Below are 25,782 nucleotides of genomic sequence, written 5' to 3'. Positions count from 1 at the left end.
CATTGTATGAACAAGTTTGATTAAAAAATAATTAAGAACAGAAAAGAAAGCAACAGCATTTAATTTGAGTGCGTTTTAAAACTCTTGGATTTTTCATTATATATACAGCGGGTGAAATAAGCATTGAACACGTCACCAATTTTCTAAGTAAATATGTTTTAAAAGGTGCTATAAACATTAATTTCTCTCCAGATGTCAGTCACAATCCATTCAATCAACACAGGTAAAGAAATCAAACAATAGTTGTCCGTAAACTTAGTGTTGTGTAATAATGAGAAATGAGACTGGGACAAAGTATGGAACATACTTACTGAAATGTATTTAATACTTCAAGCAAACAAAGGTCTTTGATGACAGCTTCATGCCTCCTGTATGGAAAAAGTAGTTACATGCATTGCTCAAGTGTAATTTTGGCCAATTCTTCCACACAAACACTTTTCAAATCCTGACTGTTTCATGGGCTGCTGCTCTGAACGTTGAGCTTTAGTTCCTTCCATACATTTTTTATTGGATTCAGGTCAGGTGATTGTTTGTGCCGTTCTAACGCTTTATTTTCTCTGAAGTTTGCCAGTGCTGTATGCTTAAACAGCCCCACACCATGATGTTCCCACCTCCAAACTTCACAGTTATGTTTTTTGAGGTAACATGTAGTGCACTTTTGGCCTCCAAACATGGTGTGTAGTATGGCATTCAAAGAGTTCAATTTTGGTCTCATCTGGTCAGACTATATTCTCCCAGTAATTCATAGGCTTGTCTAAATGTTGCTGACCAAACTTTAAACGAGTTTGACAATTCTTTTTGTTCAACAATGGAGTCTTGCGTGGTGAACGTGCATACAGGTCATGGAGGATGAGTGCCTTCATTTCTTTGAAACAATTGTACCTGCTGATTCCAGGTCTTTCTGTAGCTCTCCACAGGTGGTCCTTGGCTCTTGGACTCTTCTGATAATTATTTTCACTTCTCTGGTCATCGTTGGTTTATGGTGAAATTACGTTCTTTCCACTTCAGTAATTTAGAAATTCTTATGTAACCAATGTCATTAGTATTTTTTGCAATAATAAGGTTTCAGAGGTCTTGAAACGGCTCACTGGTTTTACCAATCATAAGATATTCCTTGTGTGGAACCTTGATAATGAGACCTTTTTACAGATTTTAGCTGGTGTCATGGCTTTCCATGGCTTTTTACACCTTTCCTTTATGTGTTATAATTTTTCCCTGTGTAATTTCTCATTATTGTACATAGCTTAATTTATGGACATGTATAGTTTCATTTTTTTTTTTCTTGTGTGGATTACTAACATCTGGTGAGAAATTCATGTCAATAGTGCTTTTAAAAATATATTTACTTTTAATATTGGACTTTTCTTTGCATTAATGGAAAACTAACAAAAAAAAAATAAAACCAAAAACAAAAAGGAGCATTATTTCTTCATGGACCATGAATGATGACAACGGGATAATTGTACCATGGTTTTGTAAAACAACTTAACAGTATGGAACTACATAATGTGAACACGCTCAAAAAGCAGCCGGCGGTATTGCATGTGAATGGATACTTTAATTTTTTTTTTTTTTATAATGAACACATACAAACACAGATCAAATAAAGAAAAAAAAATACCCCTCCCACCAATTTTATGTAAATATAGATTATATCACTATAGGACGACGAACGTTCTGCAACTTTAATATATATGGAAAAATTTTAAATTGTGTATTTTTTATCATGTTTAAATGGGTTTTCTAATCACAATCGTTCCTCTCAATTTTGTGTGTCATATTTAAGCGCTGTGGCTCCTCCTTGATCATCTGCTGCTGATTTACAGGCTTCTTTCTATACAGAGTACATAGATAAAACTATTAATCAAGCATAGTAGGGTGGGAGAAGCCAGTTACTGTAGAATTCCAGGATATTGTATCAAACTTGCCGAACCAAGAAAAGTGTGATTTCACCAACACTACTCCAAGACATGCAGTAGATGACTCGATGCTGGAATCAGACCTCTGTTCCTGCCAGAGCTGCTGCTTGTGTCATAGTGTGAAGGGATCTAGGGAATTTAGACAGTCGCTAGGTTCAAAGGCTCAATATACTGCTCTTACCAAGGCAAAATGGATTGTTTGAGACCCATCTATCCTGGCATCCAGTGCAAATGACCCTTGTAGCTAAACTCCTGCTTTATAAGGCATATTGATGAGCAGAGATGAGCTTGCAGTGTCTGAACGGCTGATACTGGGGGTAACAACAGCATGATCAGATGTAGTGTGCACCCAAAAAAAAAAAAAAAAAAAAAGAAAAGAAAAGCACTCCGCCCTTCCGTTCTCCTTGGAAGTAACCTGTTTATGGCTGGATCCATGTGGGAGGAGGCCTGAACTGCCCAACCAGTGACTTCCATTGAGATTCAGGTCCAGTCCAGGTCCCAAACCGAAGTTCATCTAAGCTCCAGCTGCACCCGCCGAATCGAACTTCCACAGGTCCGCTCATCACTACTGATGAGAAGTCCTGGTGGGATGACCCCTTTAAATGTAAATATAGAAATGTAAACTACAAACCCCTCAGAAAATGCTTAGATTTCCTGCCAAGGAGGCCAATGCTTCCAACATCCATACCTTCTCCTCCTATCTTAAGCCATGTGAAAACACCCTTTGAAGGGTTGGTATTGACTTTTTGGATTGCTGTCTCCAATAGGTGGCACTAGAATCCCTATTTTTTTCTCTGTTGAAACAATCTGCATGTTTAAATTCCCAGAGGCGCACTGCATGGCCTTAGAGCAACTTGGTGATTTCACAAGGATAAAGTTTATCCCCTTTATATTACCTGCCAAATGCCTCTCACCAAGCCAGCCAGTTCTCTTGCTTTGCCCTGATAAGGGGCAAAACCCCCCAACCATGTGTTTGCAAATGGAGATTTTTGTTAGGCTTCTGTCACGGTCGTCCCTCTGCTATAAGAGCTTAGTGACAGGTTCTGGTTTGAGTCTTACTTTACCTTGTGACAGTGCTATTCAAATGTATTCTCTTTCCTTTGGGGAAGAGAAAGTTAATTTCAGTATTCCCTGCCAGCCAGCAGTTATTACGATATCAGGTGTTTCCAGTTTGGCCCTCTCCCAGTCCCTTTATATTCTCTCTGCTACCAGCAGAGAGTGCAGGTTATTCTCTCATTCATTTGGATGCTTGGCCTGGAGGTGAAAGGCGCTGTTGTAGCCCTCTCTTGAAGTCTCTGTGTTGGCTGCAGTTTTGAGTCTGACTGCAGCAGATATTTGTTGTGTTTCCCCGTCTGTCGGTCTTCCTTCCCTGGTGTGTTGTTTCAGTACAGCAGTGGGACTAGTGATTCTTACCTACCCACACCCTAGCCAGGACTATTGTACATTCACTCAGGGCTTAAGGTTTCTGCTTGGTGACAGGTGAGGAACCTTTATAGGAACTAGCTAAGAGTTAAGGGTACAGCAGTAGGTAAGTGAAAGATATGTTCATCTTTTCTCTCACTAGCACTAAGGCCCAACGATGTTAAAGTGTCCCTGGTGCAACTCTTGTTTATAGTAGTGTTACCCCTGTTTAGGTGTATGTTTGGCCTCACGCTGGACCTTTCCCAGTCCGTGCCATGACAACTTATTTTCCTAAGTCATATGACAAGGCTCTTTGAAGTGTCGGTATTGACTTTTAGGACTGCTACCTCCAACAGGTGGCACTAGAGTTCCTGTCGTCTTCACCGAGGAGGCTACTTTCAGGTTATCCTCCTGTCTTATGTTCCCTTTCAATTTTGCATGTAAAAAACCTGTATATTATTTAAAAATAATTTCAATAATGCAGAGAACAAAACAAATGTATACTGTCTATATACTGACTGAATATATTAATGATGGCTCATACAACTGATAATGTGATTCGCTAAAGCAACTTAAAATATATTCTCCGACGAAAAAAAAAAAAAAAAAAGATGGAAAAACCTCCTCCGATCCTATGCGGTCAACATCCCAGTGTGTAAACAATTCATGAGAAAAGGGTGAGAGCCCGGGTGGCGGGTATAATATTCTGTAGTACACTTCATTTATATGTTGAATGTTGTAGACACAATCCTTTGTATACAGATACACACACCATTTCCCGCTGCAGCTTTTTTTTATCGGCATCATCACAGCCACTGTATGCACAGCCCATAAATATAAAGTAATGTCGCTCTCATCCTTTACTTCCTTAGTATTCCACAGCTAGGGGGGGAAATGCACAAAATCCGGTCAGATAATGTTTTGTCAATAACTAATAACAGATAAGAAAAGGCTCTCAATACTAGACAAACAGATGGCTTCCCCGGACAATACTTGATTTAACAAGCTATTTGCTATATACTTAGACTCGGGGTTAATCAAAAAGTATAATCTGCCATCTATGAAAATGTTCTTCAACAAAACCCTGGCCGAAGGATTGCAGGGGCTCCGCAGCTTAATGAATGTTAAAGCAGACGCTGAAGAAGCCTGGTGAATACGGCTACAAGTGAGGATAAAATGCTGTGCTAGTAATGCCGGGAAGTGTGTGCAGCAACAGAGAATAGAAGGATCTAATACACAAAAATATGTATTCCTCAATACCTGGATCATGCACCTATATGTGTGATACCTACCAAATACCCAACAAGTAACTATTCTCAAACCATCATTTGTGCCTCTAAAATAGGGGCTGATTTATATAACAAATATGGTGTAAGATATATGGACTTTTGGTAAAGTCTCCCCTGTGCGATATATGCATAAAATCTTTCACTACATATAGATCCTACAAATCGACTTAAAGAGGTTTTCTCAGGAGGACAACCTCAATCCACATACATATAGAGCAATCTGGGAGGCGTTCCCATGATCAGGCTCCATGTACAGTATATCACAAAAGTGAGTACACCTCTCTTTTTAAAAAAATATTTTATTTTACCTTTTGATGGGACAACACTAAAGATATGACACTGTGATACAATCTACAGTAGTCAGTGTACAGCTTGTAAAACCGTGTAAATTTGGTGTCCTCTAAATAACAACACAGCCATTAATGTCTAAACCGCTGGCAACACCCGAAGTGAAAATGCCCAACTGGCCCCAATTAGTCATTTTCCCTCCCCGGTGACATGTGACTTGTGTTACAAGCAATGGGGAGCAGGGGTGTTTCATTTGGTATTATCACTCACACACTTTTTAATAATAGTCACTGGAAGTTCAACACGGCTCCTCATAGCAAAGAATTTTCTGAATATCTGAAAAAAAAGTTGTTGCTCTACATAAAGATGGCCTAGGCTATAAGAAGATTTCCAACACCCTGAAGTTGAGCTTCAGCACAGTAGTCAAGACCATACAGCGGTTTAACAAGACAGGTTCCACTCAGAACAGGCCTCGCCATGATCGACCAAAGACGTTGAGTGCACGTGCTCAGTGTCATATCCATAGGCTGTTATTTCAAAATAGATATATGAGTGCTGCCAGCATTGCTGCAGAGGTTACGGTGGTGCGGGGATCAGCCCCTCAGTGCTCAATTTGATGCTGCACATGGCATCAAATTGGTCTACATGGCTTTCCTCCCAGAAGGAAGCCTCTTCTAAAGATGTATAATAAAGTCTGCAAACAATTTGCTGAAGACAAGCAGACTAAGGAGATAGATTAATGGACTCATGTCCTGTAGTCTCATGAGGCCAAAATAAACTTATTTGGTTTAGATGGTGTCAAATGTGTGTGGCAGCAACCAGGTGAGGATAAAGACAAGTTTGTCCTACCTACAGTCAAACATGGTGGTAGGATGGACATGGTTTGGGGCTGCATGAGTATTGCCGGCTGTGGGGAGCTACAGTTTATTGAGTGAACCATGAACGCCAACATGTACTGTGATATACTGAAACAGAGCATGATCCCCTCCATTCAGAAACTGGGCCGCAGGGCAGTATACCAACATGATGATCATCCCAAACAACTCCAAGACGACCACTGCCTTGCTACAGAAACTGAGGGTAAAGGTGCTGAATTGGCCAAGCATGTCTCCAGACCTAAGCCCTAATCAGCATCTGTGGCGCATCTTCAAACGGAAGGTGAAGGAGCAAAATGCAGCAGAGCTGGAAGCGACACTGGAGGTCCGTGGATTACGCCGGACATGGAGGGCTTTTTGGGGCTTATTAAATTGGTTAGGAGGGAATCGGTTTGTGTTTTTTATTTCTAATAAATGATTTTTTCAGGTGTGTGTGTGTTTATTTACTGTAATTTACAGATTAATCATGGAAGGTTTCTCGGGGAGACGCCTGACATGATTAATCTAGGACTTATTGTCAGCTATGGGCTGCCAATAACTCCTTATTACCCCGATTTGCCAACGCACCAGGGCAAATCGGGAAGAGCCGGGTACAGTCCCAGAACTGTCGCATCTAATGTATGCGGAAATTCTGGGCGGCTGCTGACTGATATTGTTAGGCTGGGGGGCTCCCCATAACGTGGAGCTCCCCATCCTGAGAATACCAGCCTTCAGCCGTATGGCTTTATCTGGCTGGTTTTAAAATTGGGGGGACCGCACGCCGTTTTTTTAATTATTTAATTATTTATTTCACTGCACAGTATACACACGCTCACCGGCTGCTGTGATTGGGTGCAGTAAGACACCTGTCACTCAGCGTGGGGGCGTGTCTCACTGCAACCAATCATAGGCGCCGAAAAGCAGGAAACAGGAAATACGAGATTGTTTAATGAGTGGCCGGCTTTTTCAAAAGTCGGAATTTAGTGAACAGCTGTGCAGCGCCGCGGCAGTAATCGGGGAACGGTAAGTATGAGAGAGGGGGGAGACTGACCGACAGACTGTGAGAGGGGGACAGACAAGACAGAGAGAGACCGACCGACGGACTGAGGGAGATAGAATGAAAAAAAAAAATGACCGACATCGCTAGTAAAAAGCACAAAACGTGCATTTTGGACATCGGAGTGCCACACAATGTTTTCACGTAAAATCTTTCATGTAATCTCAAAAAGTAACATACACCAGCTCTCACTATTGGGTATGTGCCCTTAACATTTCCGCCATGAAAATTCATTTTGGTGTCATTTTAGAAGGTTTTCTGGTGAGTCCGTAAAAATGGCGTAAAACTCGGACAAAATTGTTCACAGCTGTGACTTTTGAGTGATAAATGCTTCAAGGGGTCTTCCCCATGCTGTTGCCATGTCATTTGAGCACTCTTCTAAGACTTTTGTGACATTTTTAGGGTTTCTACATACTGCCGGGGGGTCATTTCATAAAAATACTCGGGTCTCCCATAGGACAACATTGGGCTCGGTGCTCGGGCCGAGTACACGAGTATCTTGGGATGCTCGGCCCGAGCCTCGAGCACCCGAGCTTTTTGGTACTCGCTCATCACTAATCAGGACAAAGGAAAAATCAACAATGTCTGATACATTAAATCAACAGTGTATTACTTCGGCAGCAGCATTATTCTCCTCTCCAACATTGAAGTTTAACCTACCTGGGGCAGCTGCCATTACCTCAGGCTTGTACCTCTTTAGGTGAGTGTCTCTTTATGTACATCTCCCTATAATATTTGGTAAAACCCTACTGTCGCTCTTTTTCCTTTATCTTCCAGTCACAAGATGGCGACGCAGGACTGGAACGGCATCAGTAAAAGGTGAAGATGCCGGAGAGTGAGTATATCACTAGGAGTAGGGACCTTAAATTAAAAGCACCTCTCCAGTGCTGAAGAAAAAAAAATGCTGCAGTGGTGCTTCGAAATGCTTGTTTCACGATTATCTTGCAGTTAATATAGGCTGCCAATCACCCGATGAATGAGTAAAAACTCTTGTTCGTCGGGTGAAATGATCTTTTGTGCAGTGTGGTGAATCGTCCAGTGTAAAGATGTCTCGCACTACTGAGAACCGGGGCTGCTTATGTGCACTGAGCAATCTATTACACATCGCCCAGTGCGGATGGCTTGCTCTTGTCTTCCTATATCAGGTTTTAAAGCGACCGCCGAAAAGTAAAGGGTTACCAATTGGTGGTTGTGTCGGGTCACCGGTCGGTAAACAAAGCCTTAGAAAAGGACTTTCAACTTGGAGACACAGATCTCAAGCTCAAAGATAAAATGCAAGCAACAATGGAAAAAAAAAATGTTTAAAAAAAAAAAAAAAGGAAAAAAATATTAACAATATTATGTAGTTGGCATCTGCGGGAAATCATCTGCAACAATCTGAAGTCAACTAAAAACGGATTATTAGAAAGTCAAATCCAGAAAAATACGTCACGTCTGGTCCAACTGCTGGGAATTTTTACATCTGTAGAAATATTAATTGACTGTAAGTCCCCAGTGCTCATCCACCGCTCTAACCTCTCATTAGTAATAGAAGATACCGATGGAGAGGTCCGTTGTGAAATGTCTTGATGACCTTTACTTGACAGACGCTCGGATGAACAAACAATGGCGGCCGCATAAAAGGACGAGGCGACGAACAATTAATAAAATCTCTACAGGAGGTAAACATGTGTTCTGTACTGAAAGCAATTGTATCGTGGTGTCCATCAAACACCATAAGTGGCAACGTGTCCCCCAGAGCACACAAGACAGTTTACTATCAGGACCAGATCAAGTGATGCTAAGTGCATAAATTGTGCTCAACTGGATGCTGCAACACTGTGTCAGATAATGGCTTCCCTGGACGACAACCGGTACAGAGACGTTAGACCCATAGTTTACTTAAAAAGGGGACATCTTTCCGAGACAACTACTTTAGAGAGAATTTGTCATTAGAAAATGACAATGTTTAAATCCTTTTTTTTGTGTATGTGGAGAAATGAGAAAAAAAATCCACATGTACATTAGAAGAAATAGACTGATACCGACTATGTTTTGTAATGAAGCATCTAATGAGCGTGTGCAAAGGTGATTGTGCTGGGAAAGGCAGCAGGGGGAGCTGTGACATTGCCTATTGTCATTGGTGGATCCTGTGTTATCAACTGTGTATAGAGGCGTTACCGGTCATTGTAATCCTGCCTCTGATGATAATGAAACTGAAGAAATATTTATAAAGGAACAGGAAGGTAGGAGTCTAATAAAGCCCCAGTGGCAAAGAAAGTCCCTCACATGATCGACACAAACAGCTACCAGCAGTGTCCATTGTGACTGGATACTGAAAAATGTTCATTTTCCTATAACTTTGGTTCTGTGTTACACAAAGATTATTTCCAGATTTGTCATAATTATACTAGAGGGCACTACCAAAAATGAAATGAAAACGGGGATCACTTTTGCATATAAAAAAAAAAAAGTATTAATACCCAGTTTCCCCAAAAATAAGACCTACCCAGAAAATAAGGCCCAGTAGGATTTTGGTGGCCTTTTTGAGTATGCGTAAAATATAAGCCCTATTCCAAAAGTGAGCCCTAGTTAAACGCTACAGCAGAACTCTTCCCCAAAAAAAGCAGACACCCCCAAAAGAAAGCAGACACCTCGAAAAGAGAGAAGATACCCCCAAAAGAAAGCAGACCCCCTCCAAAACAAAATCGCACTCAGACCATAAACAATTGCAGTTGGAAAGTGCAAATGGTGGATGGGCTCTCAGACAGAGATATGCGCTGCTGTCAGGTCCCTCGCCGTTCCAGCTGCATTGCACTGCAGCTCTCACAAACAGATCAGGTAACGGTATCATTCTGCACAAGTGAGACTGCTTCCAGTCACCACGGGGAGCCAACCGCTGTGGATCGCAGGGGGAGCTGACAGCGACAGAGATTTTTATGTGAGAGCCTATTCACTTGCCAATTCTAAATGTTTGGGGTCTGTTAAGTGCAATTCTTTAGTTGAGTGTCTGCTTTATTTTGGGGGTAAGCTTAGCAGTACATAGAGAATGATAAATTTAAGCAGGTAATTTAAACCTTTATAAATATGGTATGTACCCCCCACTATAGGACTGGTGCTGCACCAGGAGAATAGCAGATCAGATAAGAAAATGTGCATCTGAACCAGTAATAGGAGTAACACAAAATGTTGATGTTCCAGAATGTGCTGACAGGATTATATGTGAATAAATGTTGATTTTTTTCAAGAATAAACGTGGATTGTTGTTCCTGCAAAAATAAAAGACCATCCCCTCAAAATAAGCTCTAGCGCATCTTTCAGCGCAAAAAATATTATAAGGCCCTGTCTTATTTTTGGGAAAACACAGTATTTAAGAAGAGAAGGAAATATGAAAATAAAATGAGATCAACAAACAAATCTTTTATTGTACAAAAATTATTTGCGTATTTGGATGTCAACTTGCTGAAAATATCATCCTCTGCATTGCAAAGAGTGAAAGCCACCAAAAAATTATTAATAATCTGCAAAGCAGGTCAATTTCTGCTGCAGTCTTCTGGCGGCAGCATATGGATGATATTTGATACATTTGCTGCTACTGTGGATTTTCCACCAGTGAATACTGAGGGAAAATCCTGTGCATCAGTCGCTTGTGATCCTACCTACGACGGACTATTACAATGACCAAGTCTCCCAATAACACGCATCCTTAGCTTGACCAATCATACATTCAAATTCTATGGAAGTAAAAAGGACACAAGTATCTGCCGGCTGTTAAAAGACAATAGAATCAGACAACAAAAAAAACAAAACTGCATCAGAAGTTGGGAAAGGTCTTCAAAGCCGCACAGACATCGTCAGCATATGGTGCTGAAAAGAGAGTGATCCAAGCAAAGATGTAACAGTTCATCTGGCATTTTGCCGGCCACACACATAATTGAGTAGTTGTGAGCTCCCTCCTAAAAATATACGCAACTATCAGCCAAACATTCATATTACCTGTCAAAGGAAGAGTGGGTGAAAGGGCGGACAGATATTCTGAGAGCGCTCATATCCTGGGGGAGCACAGAATCGGGCACTGTACAAAAGACCCCAACATGTCTGTTCCATCAATGTCTATCTGGTGACAGCCAGGCGGCCCCCAAAACACGTTAGATAACTGGGTCACATAGTTACATAGGTTAAAAAAATCCCTAGGTCCATCTAGTTCAACCTTTCTCCACCAAATTCCACATTTTGTCCCTAAGTCACTTATAACCGAGGGAATCATCCAGCCCTTTTTTTAAAAGCTGTTATAGTATCTGCCATTATTACCTCTTGTGGTAGTGTATTCCACAGTCTGACTGCTCTAACTGTAAAGAACCCTTTCCTATTTAGCTGCCGGAATCACTTTTCTTCCAATTGCAGTGAGTGCTCCCTGGTCCTTCGTATTGTCTTTGGAAGAGATAAGTCATGTGCCAGTCCTTTATATTGACCACACACGTATTTATACATATAAATGAGATCTCCTCTGAGACGTCTTTTTTCTAAGCTAAACTTATCTACCGTTTTCAACCTCTCATCATATGGGAGGCCTCCATTCCTTGTAGTAGTCTAGTTAGCTGCCTTTGGACTAACTTTTGAATGACCTTTTTAAATTGTGGAGCCCAAAACAGGATACCATATTCCAGATGTGGCCTTACAAGTGATTATAGAGGGGTAACAATTGAGGGGTTGATTGGCTGACATTCATCCAATGTGTATGGCTACCTATAGTATCACCCAGTCTTCTGTCCATATTTGCGTAAAAAAGAAGTAAATACATATCAGAAAAGATTTATTTCTAATATGGTCTGTATTTTCTCGAAAGAAAAAAATAAATTAGACATCAAATCGATATGAACAGCAAAATTCTAAATTAATGAATTAAAAATTAAATAGAATCGGTCAGCAGGTTTCTGCTATGTAATTGATGACAGTATGCCGTTGGGGTTAAAATACAAAAATCAACTCAGCCTCTCTTATCAGGCTGTGTGCGGTTTACTTAAACTAAAGGCTTTATGACCTAGTGATTATCGTTGCTGGCCTGTGCGGCAGTCTGACACACCCTCCTCTGATTGACACCTCACTATCAATGTACAAGCTCTTAATTAAGAGCTTGGTGTGGGTGAAAATAGCTATGTCAGCCTTGCCGCTTTGCTAAATCTAAAACCTCTGATTATATCAGAACGGCTGCAGCCAGTAATCTAAGTGATACATCGTTGGATTCAGAGTCTCTTTGCCTACATCATGCTGCTCTCAAAGGAGGTAGCAAAAACCTGCTGACAGATTCCCTTTAGGACATCTAGAGAACTACACGTTTCTTAACATCTATATGAGATTTAACCCATCAGATGGCGCTTCTTGAAAGCATCACTGCCATTTACTCTATTTTGCCTGATGAAACAGGAGGTATACTAACCACTTACATATATACATTCCACTACAAACATATATTTGTTTTAGTGTATCTAAAATGAAACTTAAGAAGTAACTATCCTTTTAATCTTTATTTTATAAATGAATACTACACATGAAAATGAGCAACTTCATAATATATCTTATTGTGTATGGGCAGCACGGTGGCTCAGTGCTTAGCACTGCAGTCCTGCAGCGCTGGGGTCCTGGGTTCAGTTCCCACCAAGGACACCATCTGCAAGGAGTTTGTATGTTCTCCCTGTGTTTGTGTGGGTTTCCCCCAGGCTCTCAGGTTTCCTCCCACACTCCAAAAACATACAGTTAGGGACCTTAGAGTGTGAGCCCCAATGGGGACAGTGTTGCCAATGTATGTAAAGTGCTATGGAATTAATAGCGCTATATAAATGAATAAATTATTATTATTATTATTGTGCTTCTTTTTCCTCCTGTTTTTTTTTTTTATTCTCCAACCATGGGTAAATCTGTATTCAGTAAAGACAGCTGTTCACATTACTGAGATAGGAGACAGCAGTTGGAGCTCATTACATTCTATGGAGAAGACAGCGGTAGAAGGGAGGAGCTAAAGGCAGAGATTTTCTGCTGCAAGTTCTCCTGAAACACTTACAGTTCTCCTATCTCCGTAATGGAAAAGCCTGTAATCATTGAATACAGATTTCACCCATGAATTCTTCAAACTGTCCCTCCAGTGAGGAAGGAGACAAACTCTAGCGCCACCCATTGGAAGTTGTCAGGTCTCCATAAGGAGAATAGTCTTCCCTGTCGTACCTATGAATTGAGAATTTTTAGAATGAAGTTGATTTCTCTGATAAGATATATTACAGGGTTTCTTATTTTCATGTTTACTATTCATTTATGGAAAAAAAGAAATTAAAACAATGGTTAACCTAACTTTTTAAAATTCTGTTGATAAAAAAAAAAATCAATCCATTTTGAGTCTACAGCTCTTATAACAATCTGTTTTTCTACAGTAAAAAAAATAAATACAAATACTTTGTAGACTTATCTTAAAGGGGTATTCCCATTTCCCAGATCCTATTCCAATATGTAGTAGGTATAATAATCTTAATATTAGCAAATACCTCCAATTAGATAATGTAGTATGGTTCTCCTGATTTATGTCATTTACCTCATTTGCAGGGCATTACAGTAGCTTAGATATCCATGGTTATGTCCACTCATAGTAACAGTTGCTTGTGGTCTGGTTGTAACCATGGAGAACTAAGCTACTGCAATACCCTGCACATGAAGTAAGGGACAAAGCTTATCAGGAGAACTATACTACATTTCTAAATAGAGATATTTGCTAATATTATTATTACACCTACTACATTTTAGGATAGGATCTTAGAGATGGATACAACTCTTTAAAGTTGTGTGTGATGCCCTTCCAGTTGCCTTATTAAATTAAATTTAGGACTAAATTTCAACTACAGCCTTTGTTTAGTTATGATGTCATTAAATGCAGGTTTACAGTCAAAGATTTCATGAAGTCATAAGTCAAGGAGCCCAGCTGAGCTGCATTAGTCTTATGGTGTCTTCAGGTGAGCGTAGAAGGTTTTAAATAGAGTTGAGCGCGGTTCTAGGTTCGAGGTTCTCCAGTTCTAGGCTCGAGTGATTTTGGGGGCTGTTCGAGATCGAACTAGAACTCGAGCTTTTTGCAAAAGCTCGATAGCTCTAGATACGTTCGAGAACGGTTCTAGCAGCAAAAAGCAGGGCGTTTTACAGCTACAGTGTGCAGGAGCCATCGCTGGCAGCCTGCCACAAGCTGGTAACCAAGATAAACATCGGGTATCCAAGCAAAGCGGTTTGGTTAGTAACCCGATGTTTATCCTAGTTACGTGCAGGAAGCCCACACTTCCCCGCTCAGCTCGCTCCGCCCCCTCCTGCCCGCGGCATGTACACATACATACACACACACACACACACACACACACACACACACACACTGTCCCGCTCGGCTTACCTGCGGTGATGAAGTCCCGCCATCCCGACCTCAGCGCTGTCACTGTCCTCCATGGCCGCCGCTTGTCACATCACCTTCTCTCGCTTCCGACCCGAGACTGACTAGCGGTGACGTCACGGGCCTATCGCGATACTTGGTGTGAAGGCGCCGGTCATTGAACTCAGTGACAGGGGCTGTCAGTGTGCTGGAGATCAGCGCAGGTAATGTACCTCGCTGACAGCAGCACTTGTCATCCCCTGCAGTGACCTGGGCTGACCCATTGATGTTAGCTCAGGTCACTGCACTGCTCTCCCAGCCAATGGGGAACATCCTGCTCTTCATTGACTGGGACAGTGTGGATCGTCATGACAACCCCTTGGATTACACCAGACCTGGATTTGTTTTTCTTTCTAATAAATTGGTTAAAGAGGGAATGTTTTGGGGAGTGTTTTTTCAAATAAAAATGTGTTTGTTGTCTATTTTTTTTTATTACTGACTGGGTTGGTGATGTCGGGTATCTGATAGACGCCTGACCTCACCAACCCCAGGGCTTGATGCCAGGTGACATTACACATCTGGTATTAACCCCATATATTACCCCGTTTGCCACCGCACCAGGGCGCGGGATGAGCTGGGGCGAAGCACCAGGATTGGCGCATCTAATGGATGCGCCACTTCTGGGGCGGCTGCGGCCTGCTATTTTTAGGCTGGGGAGAGTCCAATAACCATGGACCTCCTTAGTCTGAGAATATCAGACCCCAGCTGTCTGCTTTACCTTGGCTGGTGATCCAATTTTGGGGGGACCCCTACGTGTTTTTTTTTTTTAATTAACTTATTTAATTTAAAATAACAGCGTGGGGTGCCCTCAGTTTTGGATTACCAGCCAAGGTGAGGTTGCCAGCTGTGGTCTGCAGGCTGCAGCCGTCTGCTTTACCCTAGCTGGCTACAAAACTAGGGGGAACCCTACGTCATTTTTTTTTTCATTTTTTTGGCTAAATACAAAGCTAAGCACCCCTTAGTGCCACATGAAAGGCACCAAAGGGTGCAAAATTACAAAATGCAGGAGAGTGGGACATTATGTGTCTTTCTGCCATTATAATGACAGAAAAGACTGATATGAAGTGCACAAGCACAAGAAAATCACCAGAGCGCTCTACGCTGTGAAAAGCAGTAGAAAATGGCACTGGAGTGAACATGTGACCGCCTCATGTAGGATGAAGCTATGGATCCTGGGTAAATTTATGCATTTACCCTCATTCAGTTTTTTTGCAGTACACAAAAAAAACGGAAGGCACACGGATGACAAACAGATGACATATGGACCGTCTACGGAACGGAAACGGATGCCACACGGATGCACCCGTGAAAAAAAACTGACTGTTTTTTGCAGACCACAAAAATGGATCGGTCGTGTTAATGTAGCCTTATTCTGATCTGCTGTTTATAAACAGCAGGCAGAAATAAGTGAATAACGCCCCCCAGCGTCAGAAAATCTCCGGGTTTCAGGGCTAGCTGAGACCCTGGAGATCATGATTCAGGACGGTTTTTCCGGTCCCCGCTCACGTGATCACAGGTATACACCGATGATCACGTTACAGTAAATGACAGCGCCGGTAAAAAATTATTTATCTCCCATCTGGCATGAACAAACACTTCACTTCTTCTCCACTTTTTCTCCGTTCTTTTTCTCCGTTCTTTTTCTCCGTTCTTTTTCTCCGTTCTTTTTCTCCGTTCTTTTTCTCCGTTCTTTTTCTCCGTTCTTTTTCTATGGTCGGTCTACCCATTAGCTCTGCCATGCATACTGTAGCTCTACACCTACTGCACATGTTACTTTATGATTGACATCTCTTTCGTACCAGAGCTGTCTAAGCCTACTCTGACCCCATATTTGTCATTACTATATTGTCCTTGTACTGTATTATGACATTTGTATCATGTGTTTCATTTCTTGCTGTGTTGCAATTTTTTTGGCTGCATCCCAATTGTACCTCTACATTGTTCGAGTTTATGTTATTGTTCTCTCACTCTTATGTGATACTGATTATTGTCATTTTTCATGATTACAAGCAGATAAGTCCAATCTGACGAAGGCTCAGGCCGAAACGTCATTTGTAACTTGTTTAGGACAAAAACATATATGCTTATGAAAAAAAAAATTTTTCTTAATACGGACCAATAAAGAGTGATTTTGCATTACTATCCGTTGTGACTTACTGACTTAGTCTGGGAGATTTAGAGTGCCGAGGTTACTCACTAATTTTATCTATTATTACCTCTGAGCACCTATATACCAGTGAGCAGAACTTCCTCTACAGTAGTTCTCCTGATTAGGCATGCCCTTACCTCATGAGCAGGGCATTGCAGCTTTGGTAGCAACCATTACGACATGGACTCTGCTGCTGTGGACCCGGGGAGAGTGAGTGCAGATTCATTGCACCCACACTCCTCACATGAAGGGTCCGCACTCCTAGAAAATGGGGGATACGTTCCCTGAGTGTCTCCCCCCCCATATTCTAGATGGTCCAGAGTCGTCGTGGGACCCCTTTATTTTTTTTCTTACAATAAATTGGTGAAAGAGGAAATGTTTTGGGGACTGTTTTTTCAAATAAATTTCTTTTGTCGATTTTTTGTTTTTGTTAGTACTGACAGTTTATGATGTTGGGTATCTAATAGACGCCATGACACCACAAACTGCTGGGCTTGATCTCAGGTTACTTTACAGCTAGTATCAACCCGATTTATTACCCCGTTTGCCACTGCACCAGGGCACGGGATGAGCTGGGGTGAAGCGCCAGGATTGGCGCATCTAGTGGATGTGCCACGTCTTGGGTGCCTGCGGCCTGCTATTTTTAGGCTGTGAAGGCCCAATAACTATGGACCTTCCCACCCTGAGAATACCAGACCACAGCTGTCCGCTTTACCTTGGCTGGTGATCCAATTTGGAGGGGACCCTACTTTTTTTGTGTAATTATTAATATTTATAAAATAATTATAAAAAAAGAGCCTGGGGGGACCTCCACATTGGATCCCCAACCACGGTAAAGCTGCCAGCTGTGGTTTTCAGGCTACAGACGTCTGCTTTACCCTAGCTGGCTATCAAAAATGGGGGGACCCAACGTCATTTTTTTTTTAAGTATTTTTTAAATAGAAAAAATTAATGGGCTTCCCTGTATTTTGATTGCCAACCAAGGTAACGACAGGCAGATGGGGGTGGCAACCCATAGCTGTCTGCTTTATCTGCGCTGAGAATCAAAAATACCACGGAGCGCTATGTCATTTTTTTTAAAGATTTATTTTTACAGCACTGTGATGTCCAGCAATCAAAATACAGGGAAGCCCATTTTGGTTTTAGTTATTTAAATAAATAATTAAAAAAAATATATATGGGCTCCCGCTGCATTTTTGTATTGCTAGCTAAGGGTAATCCAAGCAGCTACTGGCTGCTAATCCCAACTGCTTGGTGTTACCTTCACTGGCAATGGAAAATCCAGGGAAGCATTTTTTAATTTTTTGGCCAAAAAACTACAAAAAAAGGACGTGAGCTTCGCCATATTTTTGTATGCTAGCCAGGTATAGCAGGCAGGTGCTGGAAGAGTTGGATACAGCGCCAGAAGATGGCGCTTCTATGAAAGTTCCATTTTCTGAGGCGGCTGCAGACTGCAATTCGCAGCAGTGGGGCCCAGAAAGCTCAGGCCAACCTGTGCTGCGTATTCCAATCCCCAGCTGCCTAGATGTACCTGGCTGGACACAAAAATGGAGCGAAGCCTACGTCATTTGTTTTCTAATTATTTCATGAAATTCATGAAATAATAAAAAAAGGGCTTCCCTTTATTTTTGGTTCCCAGCAGGGTACAAATAGGCAACTGGGGGTTGGGGGCAGCCGTACCTGCCTGCTGTACCTGGCTAGCATACAAAAATATGGCGAAGCCCACAATTTTTTCAGCAAAAAACTTCTGCATACAGTCCTGGATGGAGTATGCTGAGCCTTGTAGTTCTGCAGCTGCTGTGTGTCTGTATGGAGAAGAGCAGACAGCAGCTGCAGAACTACAAGGCTCAGCATACTCCATCCAGGACTGTATGCAGAAGTTTTTTGCCCACCAAAAAAATGACGTGGGCTTCGCCATATTTTTGTATGCTAGCCAGGTACAGCATGCAGCCACGGGCTGCCTCCAACCCCCAGTTGCCTATTTGTACCCGGCTGGGAACCAAGAATATAGGGAAGCCCTTTTTTTTTTTTTTTAATTATTTCACTTATTTCATGAAATAATTAAAAAACAAATGACGTGGGCTTCGCCCCATTTTTGTGTCCAGCCGGGTACAACTAGGCAGCTGGGGATTGGAATCCGCAGCACAGGTTAGCCCGAGGTTTCTGGGCGCCTCTGCTGCGAATTTCAGTCCGCAGCCATCCCAGAAAATGGCGCTCTCATAGAAGTGCCATCATCTGGCGCTGTATCCAACTCTTCCAACAGCCCTGGAGCCGGGTGGCTTGTTGGGTAATCATGAGTTAATACTGGCTTTGTTTTACTAGCCAGTATTAAGCCAGAGATTCTTAATGTCAGGCACGTTTGACCCGGCCATTAAGAATCTCCAATAAAGGGTTAAAAAAAAGACACCACACAGAGAAAAAATACTTTAATAGAAATAAATACACAGACACATTAGAGACTCCATCTTTATTACCCCCTGTCAGCCCAATAAATCCCCAATAAACCAGCGCTGATAAGAGGTTTTTAATAGAGGCTTAAATTATAAGCAGCAATTTCAGCGTTCCAAGTGCCTTTAAATGAATTTGAAGAAACTGCACTTCAGGACTGTAGTGAGGATTGTAGTGAGGATGAGGTGCCCCAGCCCATTACTTGATGGGCTGGGGCACCTCATCCTCACTACAATCCTCACTAGTGTAGTAGTAGTGACGATTGTAGTGAGGATGAGGTGCACCAGCCCATCATGGGCTGGGGCACCTCATCCTCACTAGTGTAGTAGTAGTGACGATTGTAGTGAAGATGAGGTGCACCAGCCCATCATGGGCTGGGGCACCTCATCCTCACTACAATCCTCACTACAATCGGGAAGCAGCGTGCAGCCTTCACTCCATGAGTGATCAGTGCTGCTAGCGGTAACAGCGGTAACGCTGACAGACGCGTTACCATAGCAACGGTGCTCCCGGAGCCGCGGTTAGCGGTGACGTCACCGCTAACTTCGTTGCTATGGCAACGGTGATCTCCGTTAATGACCGGCTGTGTCAGCCGGTCCCTAACGTAACGGGGAGTCGACCGTGTGCTAGACCATATCGCCGGTACACGGCGATACACAAATGTGCACCGTGTACCGGAGAAATGCACTTGCAGGTCCTACATGACGTGTCATAGTCATGTGACCAGTCTGTAGCCAATGAGATAATAGCCACGTGACTCGTCACATGGCTATTTTGACGTCACAATAGGTCCTGCTTCTCTGCTGGCAGTGCCGGTCACCGGGAGGATTCAGCGATCATCGGATGGAATTGCGGCAGGAGACAGAGTGCAGGAGGGATCGCGGGGACCGGTAAGTGTTATGGCAATGTTTATTAACTGTTTGTGTACATTTATCATGCATTTTGTGTTTGTGATTGCCTCCCATTATAGCCTATTGGTTCGAGTTCGGTTCGTCGAACCGAACTCGAACGGGATCCCCGTTCGGCGAACCGACCTCGAGCCGAACCGCGACCGGTTCGCTCATCTCTAGTTTTAAACAAATTAATCTGGCATTTAATAACTAGTTAAAGAACCCTCCGACCATTTCTCCAAAAAAATAAAATTATTTAAGTTTGTATCACAGTTAACGTTTTATCAATTCTACTTCCCTCATTTGTTAATTAATCCAATATTAGTAATCCAATTTATCCATCCAACTATCAGATAGAAGTGGAATTTACACGACACAAATGCCTTTCAAGATGCGGCATATATACTTGTACATATTGTAATTTAATGTGGAATGTTTCATTTTAGTCCCCAAATGTTCCTCAAGCTCATCCGTAAGAAGAAGGATGAAAAAAAAAAAAATACAAAGATGAACATTGTTCACCCTGATTAAGTAAGAGCTCATTAAAGAGCTGTCAGTAGCTCACTTTGAATATGCATGAAGCATATAATCAGATCTCGTACTGTCACTAGAGGAGAATACGGTAAGTACAAAGGATTGATTTAATTACTTGGAGTAGGCTATAGTGGTCGAGCCTTCTTGTTACTCAAAAATAAAAAGGAGGCTGCATTCGAGCTGTTTTAGCAAAAGAAGGGGGGAAGAAAAGGCAATTTTGTGCTTCTATGAAATGGAAACGGTGGAGACAAAAACCCAAGAATTTTATTTACTTTGTTCCTCAAACTTCGAGAAATAGAAATTTTATTTCACAGTTCATCATTAGCGGATGACAATATGGTAAGAAAGCTTGTTAAAAATTTAACTGGGTGTGAAGTAGCGAATTTTGTGTAATTCTTGTAGTCAAACAATAGAATGGCAGCAATTTTGAGAATGTTTCAAACTTTGTAAGTCCTAAGAGTGTAAATATAGGACAAAAACAACTATTTGGGGATTTAGGAAATTAATAGTTAAAGCCGCTCCGAGCACTGATAGCTGAACCTTTTCTGCATTACTCATCTCAATCCAAACATGAAGGAACTTGTTGCAGAAGCACTTTTGACCACACAGACTAGTATAAGGCCTAGGTCAGGTCAAGACACCGCCATTAGTGGATTATGTAAATACATTCAGGCAATGTTACCCGGGGTAATGAAAGTTCACCTAGCTGGACTGCTCTAGGACCCAGCAAGGAGATCGCAACCTTATTTTGCAATTTCATGTGACGTACACTTATTTCTTTGACAATCTTATTTTGATAATTAAATAATTCTGTGAATTGTTTGAATAGTATGTGACGGCACAAGCAATTTTCTTAAAAGAGGACCAATAATATCCTCCAATTAGGTGAATTACAGTTAGGTCCAAAAATATTTAGACAGCGACCGAATGTTCGTGATCTGCATGTCACTATTTACAATGAAACAATTGAGATGCAATTGAAGTGTAGACTTTCACGATTAATTAAGGGTTGAACAAAAATATCCTGTGAAACATTTAGGAATTGCAACCATTTTTTCTACAAATCCTCCTCATTTCAGGGGCTCAAAAGTAATTGGCCAAATTTAGTTTTTCCATGATTAAAATGTTAATTTTTAATACTTTGTAAAGTATCCTTTGCAGGCAATGACAGCCTGAAGTCTGGAAGCCATGGATTTCACCATCGCTGTTTTCATACTTTGTGATGCTTTGCCGGCTTTTACTGCAGATGACTTCAGTTGTTGCTTGCTTGTGGGTCTTTGTTTTGTCTTAAGCATGTGAAATGCAGCTTGATGGCTTGAGTTGTGGTGATTGATTCGGCCATTTCAGAATATTCCATTTATTTGCCTTAAAAAACTCCTTTGTTGCTTTAGCAGTACGTTTTGGGTCATTGCCCATCTTTTCTGTGAAGCGCCATCCAACCTTGCTGTATTTGGTTGAATCTGAGCAGAAAATCTCTCCCTGTACACTTCAGTATTGATCTGGCTGGTCCGGTCTTCAGTCACATCATTAATAAACATTCGTAACCCTGGGCCACTGGAAGCCATGCATACCCGACCATCACACTGCCTCCACCGTGTGTTACACAGCGGGTGCTGTGCTTTGGATCATGAACCATTCCAAGCCTTGTCCACTCTTCTTCCCATCATGCTCGTACAGGTTAATCTTGGTATCATCTGTCCGCTGCTTCTTCTCCAAAACTGGGAAGCTTCTTTGTTTGTTTTGTTTTGTTTTTTTTTGCAAAGTCTACCTGGCCGTTCTATTTTTAAAGTTGTAATAGTTCACACCTTGTGGTGAACTCTGTATTTTCTCTCATGAAGTCTTCACTTGATTGTAGTCTTAGATACTGAAACACCTACTTGCTGGAGTGTTCTTCATGTGTGTGCATGTTATGAAAGGGTTTTTCTTTACCATGGAAAGAATTCTGTAATCATCCACACTGTTGTCTTCCATGGGTGTCCAGTTCTTTTGGACTTCCCAAATTTACCAGTGCACTCTTGTTTTGCAGAATGAATCAGACTGTTGATTTGGCCACTGCTAACATGTCTGCTCTCTCTCTGATGGGACGTCGTCTTTTTTCAGCCTAATGATGTTCTGTTTCTCTTACATTCAGAGCTCCTTTGACCGCATGTTGTTAGTTCACAGCAAAACCTACCAAATTCAAATACCGCACCTGGAATCAGCTCCAGACCTTTTACTTGCTTAATTGATGATAGGTTAATGAGGGAATAGCCCATGCAGACTATTAGAGAGCTTTTGCTTTAATTGTTCAATTACTGTTGGTCCCTTCAAAAAGAGGCCGCTACATATTAAAGAGCTGTAATTCCTAAGCCCTTACTCCAGTCATGATGTGAATACTCTCAAATTAAAGAGTCTGCACTAAGCCCAGACTGATTATATTACAACTGTATCTTGAATATGTTTGGTAAACTGCTAAAATGTCAAAACTCACTGTCCAAATATTTCTGGACAAAATTGTATGTACAAAAAATAAAATAAATGAAAAACAAAAAATAATATACTTACCTGTTCTTTTCTCCCATTGACCCAGCACTCATCTGGTGATCAGAAAGGTGCTGTGGACCAGGAGGACCACTGGATACTCAGTCCTGGATCAGTGGTGGAAAGAAAGGTTGAACAATAATTTTATTTTTCTCTATTGGAAGTTGTTTTACTTTTTCCCCTCTTTTTCAGAAGTTGGATAACACCTTGAGAAGGTAGATGTTTAGATAACTAAGCAGTAGTAGTTTAGGGCAGGAAAATAAAATAAATAAAATTATTTTTTTTGTGTTGTTGCTTATATCAGTATTATATGTGAATACCTGAAGTGCTCTTTTCCCTGCAGGCTCATAAATGTTTACAAATCTTCTCAAATTGTATTAATTTAGGATAAAGTGAAAAACAGAATATGGAGAGGAGGGGGATGCAGCTGCAGCAAAAATATCTGACTGGCTCACAGTACCCAAGATAATGTTTACATCACATCATCAACCAGAAAGATGAGGATATGCATTTACCGAAACTCTGTATTGCTGCCTGTGATAGTTTCTGCAGATACAGGAAAACTATAATTGTGACTGTATTTATAATGAACAACTTGACTGATAACACTGAAGGTAACCTTATATGACGAGCAGCCATGAGGCCTTGACAAAAAACAGATCAAACTAGACATAATGGAAGAGACATCATGTGTAACCCAATATGACTGAATTTTGATGTGGTGCCGCTGTGGACGAGTACATGACTTACATATCAGTTTGCAATGCTCTGCAGTGTGTTAGATTTCACATCCAATCTTACATGTGCTAACGGGTAGATACTAAAAATCATAAATTGTAAGTTTTGGAGTCAAAGCAATTTTTATACAAATGTGATCTTGTGATTCGAAATAAGATGGCTAAGCATAGTAAGCAACTTTAAATATAGAAAATAGAGTCCACAGCGCCCTGGTCAGAAAAAAAACCCACCTGTGTAATCAACACACAATCAGCGGTATAGGGACGCACGTCCAAAATCAAGGGATTACTTGATATAACACACCATAAGAAAAAAAGGGGTGACAGCGTCCCACTGGGTAAAATTCAATCCATATTTATTCCATTGGATGAACAGACGGCAACGTTTTGACCGGTTTGGTCTTTTTCAAGCAACTTTAAATAGATTTGGAAAGAAAATATTTTCTACGTTTGCCAAATGTGGGGTAACAAACTGTACAGCAACTAGATGAGGAGTTGCCAATCATCTTCAGGATGGGATCTAATTACTGCAGAGCCTGAGTCACTGGTGGAGAACTGTATATGGCCCTTTTAAATCCAATAAATCATCAAAATGAACAATTCCACCTTCTTTAAAGGTAGAAATGGGCTCGCTGACCTCTTGGGCCCCGTGTGCGGCTGCACAGGTTGCACCAATGATATATGTCTACCCCTGGCCTGAGTCATCCATTAGAGCATAAGGCACCGACACGTCAAACATTGAAGATACTGTAGTGTTGCAATTTTATTGAAGCTGATCTATTGTCTGCAGACTAGTGATATCACGAACATTTAGTCACTTCTGAAGACCTCCATACACATTAGACTAAGATCGGCTGTATCCGTCATTATCAACAGACAGCCTAACATGCATGGCGACCTAGCAACTCTCTGACGACACAGGATGTTGAGGAAAGAGAAGTGTAGGACACGTCCAATTTCCAAAGGTTTGATTCTTTTGTTCTCCAGGAGATAAGCCACCGTCAGATGATTCAACTTTCTCATAGAGAACACAGAAGTTATCGGATGAGCCAAGCTTTCCTGTGTATAGGGGAACTAGGGATCCGCAGTTCGCCAAACAATTGTTCAGCTTACACCACTATTGTGTAAGGAGTGGGGGGACTTTTAACTTCTACCATAGACATACAGGTGCTTTTCACTTTTTCTTTCTGCCCTCTCATAAGGTGTATGTAAGTGTGTGTGTATATATATATATATATATATATATATATATATATATATATACATATATATATATATACATATACATACATACACATTATATATACATATATATATATACATATATACACATATATATATACATGCATACACACATATATATACACGCATACACACACACACACGCATACACACACACATACACATATATATATATGTATACATACATATATATATATATATATATATATATATACATACATACATACACACACACACACACACACACACACACACACACTACAAGGATGTGCATGAGCCACACAAGCCAATGGCACTCATATGACACAAAAGGCTATATTCCACAGTTACCCTGAAACAGAGACCTGGTAGGAGGAATATTCCCACTTTTGTGTTAAAGCCAGCAGGAAAGCACAACGATCTATTGCTTCTTGCCATGTATTGTTTGGGCCACGATCTAGCACAGTGGTGGCCAAATAGGTGTAATACAGGGTAAGCAATCTCTGATTTATCCTTTATGCTCGGTATTCATTAGAATAGTTGGGGATACAACATGCCCAAAACAAGGTATGGCAGCCATATAAGAAAAGTGCTGTTGCATCAGCTCACAGTTTGGTGAAATATTCCTATTTGTAGACATGGTGCTCGGAAAAGCCAGGCCGGTTCCTGTGTACCACTAAGTCAGTCGATCCAATTTGAGAGAGATCCAGTACTACTGAATCATGGCAGAGCCAATTTATTTGTGCCTTATTGGATTTTTAGGATATTGGTTGTCATGATTAAGGGCAGTAATCTGCCTGAAACGCATCGACCGGACTCCATGGATTGATTTTGTTGTTTCTATTTTTGTCCAATTGATTTTATTGTTCTTATTTTTGTCCAATTGATTTTGTTTGTTTTTGTCTGATAAATATGAAGTTTTATGGAATCTCCACTGGCTCTCCCATGAGTCAATGGTGCTGGATCTCTCTCATATTGGATCTAATGGCAACTATATAGACATATTTAGGATTACCCAAACCTCATCCACGACTGTATTTCTC

General features: G+C 41.3%; 1 protein-coding gene across 7 annotated transcripts in view; it reads right to left on the bottom strand.

Annotated features, from left to right (window-relative positions):
* Positions 1 to 25,782, bottom strand: part of EHBP1 (EH domain binding protein 1) — a 536,928-nt gene that overhangs the window by 46,265 nt on the left and 464,881 nt on the right. The window lies entirely within an intron of this gene.

This window comes from Anomaloglossus baeobatrachus, chromosome 3 (assembly GCF_048569485.1).
Source record: "Anomaloglossus baeobatrachus isolate aAnoBae1 chromosome 3, aAnoBae1.hap1, whole genome shotgun sequence".
NCBI classification, from domain to species: Eukaryota; Metazoa; Chordata; class Amphibia; order Anura; family Aromobatidae; genus Anomaloglossus; species Anomaloglossus baeobatrachus.
Note: the sequence above shows the minus strand (reverse complement) of the source record. Positions and strands in the feature narration are given on the sequence as shown.